This window comes from Oncorhynchus masou, unplaced genomic scaffold, assembly GCF_036934945.1.
Source record: "Oncorhynchus masou masou isolate Uvic2021 unplaced genomic scaffold, UVic_Omas_1.1 unplaced_scaffold_181, whole genome shotgun sequence".
Classification (NCBI taxonomy): domain Eukaryota; kingdom Metazoa; phylum Chordata; class Actinopteri; order Salmoniformes; family Salmonidae; genus Oncorhynchus; species Oncorhynchus masou.
The window spans coordinates 305,237-308,369 of NW_027016550.1; the positions used below are offsets into that span (position 1 = coordinate 305,237).

The 3,133-nt window shown below is 43.0% G+C and overlaps 2 non-coding genes across 2 annotated transcripts; both read left to right on the forward strand.

Moving 5' to 3' along the window:
* The first annotated feature begins 671 nt into the window (after positions 1–671).
* Positions 672–743, forward strand: trnag-ucc (transfer RNA glycine (anticodon UCC)). The gene has a single exon. It is a non-coding gene; the product is annotated as a tRNA-Gly (tRNA).
* Positions 744–2,406: 1,663 nt separating this feature from the next.
* Positions 2,407–2,478, forward strand: trnag-ucc (transfer RNA glycine (anticodon UCC)). Its single transcript has one exon. It is a non-coding gene; the product is annotated as a tRNA-Gly (tRNA).
* Positions 2,479–3,133: the final 655 nt, after the last annotated feature.

Sequence of the window (3,133 nt, forward strand, 5' to 3'; positions counted from 1 at the left end):
AAATGTCATTTCAAGTGTACGTGAATCAAAGTATTAATGTGGAATACCCATTCAAATAGATCTGCAGGTTGTCAAAAATAATAAAAGGGCTTGAGACTCAGCATATCAAAATAGATTCAATCCTCCACAGCCTGATTTTCCCCTCCATATCTGCAGTGAAAGATGGTGGACCGAGATCGGTTTTTGTCAAACCATGAGGCCTATAATCGGTCTTCTCACTGCACAAAAACATCTCTAGCTTCCGAACCGTTTAACCTACAAATTCGTATGACCACTCTATGGAAATGGGAGACCCTCACGCACGAACACGGTATTCTCAATTTTCTCTACATCCCCCACAAGTGTCAGGAGACTCGTCTGAAGTCAGAACCGTCTATGTGCCAACTTCTGTTTGTAGAATCCAAAATCTTTGGGCTACAAACCAATGTGACCCCACTTGTCGCAATGTTCTCCGCTTTGCCCTACGTTTCCCCAAGTGTCACAGGACTAATCTGAAGGCAACCTGTAGTGATTAAAATGATAGATTTTTTAACCAGGGACCTCTCTCGCAACCTAAGCCATAATCATACCCCTAAACCAACGATCTGTTTGGTCAAAGAATTATCACTTTCCACAAAAATGACAGTCAAGATATGAGTCGATGGTTCCATGTTGCCAATGAGCTTCAAATAGCATTGGTGGTATAGTGGTGAGCATAGCTGCCTTCCAAGCAGTTGACCCGGGTTCGATTCCCGGCCAATGCAGAGGAAGAGAAATTCATCTCTTTTAGGGGGCTGGATGTCATTTCAAGCGTACGACATTTGAATCATTATCGTTGTTGGAAGTCAGAATTGCTCCAACATTCTGCAGGTTGTCAAAATAATAAAGTTGTGCGATGTTGAACCAACAAGTGCATATCAAAATAGATTTGCAGTCCATCGCCAAAACCATTCAGCCACCTTGTCCTGCGCCCAAGAGGTGATAGTTGGCGTTCCACCCAGTGGCCCATAGTCTTCTCACAAAAACATCTCTAGCTTCCGAACCGTTTAACCTACAAATTCGCATGACCACTCTATGGAAAGGGGAGACCTCACTGAACACGGTGGTATTCTCAATTTTTCTCACATCCCCCACAAGTGTCAGGAGACTGTCTGAAGTCAGAACTGTCTATGTGCCAACTTCTGTTTGTAGAATCCAAAATCTTTGGGCTACAAACCAATGTGACCCCACTTGTCGCAATGTTCTCCGTTTTGCCCTACGCTCCCCACAAGTGTCACGGGACTAATCTGAAGGTAACCTGTAGTGATTAAAATGATAGATTTTTTTTTCGCAACCTAAGCCAGTCATACCCCCTAAACCAACGATCTGTTTGGTCAAAGAAATCACTAAGCCACGATATGATCATGTTCCATGTTGCCTAAACCAACATTGATGGTATGTTTGGTCAAAGAATTATCACTTTGCACAAAAATCTCTTTAGGGGACAGTCAAGATATGGTGTCAAAAATAATAAAGTTGTTCCATGTTGCCAATGAGCTTCAAATAGCATTGGTGGTATAGTTGGTGACCAGTGGCCCAAGAGCATGTCTGAGTTTATTCAAGGATCTGACCATCCGGGTTCGATTCACACCCGGCCAGACCAACGAGAGGAAAGTATTTTTTTGCATTCTTTAGGGGCAGGATGTCATTTCAAGTGTACCACATTTGAATCAGTCTTCCAAACTCTTGACCGTTGTTATCTTCTGTAGTTCATCTGCTGTGAATTCAGAATTGCTCAACAGCAAACTGATCTGCAGGTTGTCAAAAATAATTCATTTTTTAAAAAAGTTGTGCGATGTTGAACCAACAAGTGCATATCAAAATAGATTTGCAGTACCCATTCGCAACAAAACCATTCAGCCACCTTGTCCTGCGATTTTCCCCAAGAGGTGAAAGTTGGCGTTTTTTGTCAAAGTGGCCCATATAGTCTTCTCACAAAAACATCTCTAGCTTCCGAACCGTTTAACCTACAAATTCGTATGACCACTCTATGGAAACGGGAGACCCTCACGCACGAACACGGTGGTATTCTCAATTTTCCTCTACATCCCCCACAAGTGTCAGGAGACTCGTCTGAAGTCAGAACCGTCTATGTGCCAACTTCTGTTTGTAGAATCCAAAATCTTTGGGCTACAAACCAATGTGACCCCACTTGTCGCAATGTTCTCCGTTTTGCCCTACGTTCCCCACAAGTGTCACAGGACCAATCTGAAGGGGTAACCTGTAGTGATTAAAATGATAGATTTTTTAACCAGGGACCTCTCGCAACCTAAGCCATAATCATACCCCTAAACCAACGATCTGTTTGGTCAAAGAATTATCACTTTCCACAAAAATGACAGTCAAGATATGAGTCGATGTCTCCATGTTGCCAATGATCTTCAAATAGCATTGGTGGTATAGTGGTGAGCATAGCTGCCTTCCAAGCAGTTGACCCGGGTTCGATTCCCGGCCAATGCAGAGGAAGAGAAATTCATCTCTTTTAGGGGCAGGATGTCATTTCAAGTGTACGACATTTGAATCATTATCGTTGTTCGTGGGAAGTCAGAATTGCTCCAACATTCTGCAGGTTGTCAAAAATAATAAAGTTGTGCGATGTTGAACAACAAGTGCATATCAAAATAGATTTGCAGTCCATCGCCAAAACCATTCAGCCACCTTGTCCTGCGCCCAAGAGGTGATAGTTGGCGTTGACCAGTGGCCCATATAGTCTTCTCACAAAAACATCTCTAGCTTCCGAACTGTTTAACCTACAAATTCGTATGACCACTTTATGGAAAGGGAGACCCTCACGAACACGGTGTGTATTCTCAATTTTTCTCTACATCCCCACAAGTGTCAGGACTCGTCTGAAGTCAGAACCGTCTATGTGCCAACTTCTGTTTGTAGAATCCAAAATCTTTGGGCTACAAACCAATGTGACCCCACTTGTCGCAATGTTCTCCGTTTTGCCCTACGTTCCCCACAAGTGTCACGGGACTAATCTGAAGGTAACCTGTAGTGATTAAAATGATAGATTTTTTAACCAGGGACCTCTCGCAACCTAAGCCATAATCATACCCCTAAACCAACGATCTGTTTGGTCAAAGAATTATCACTTTCCACAAAAATGACG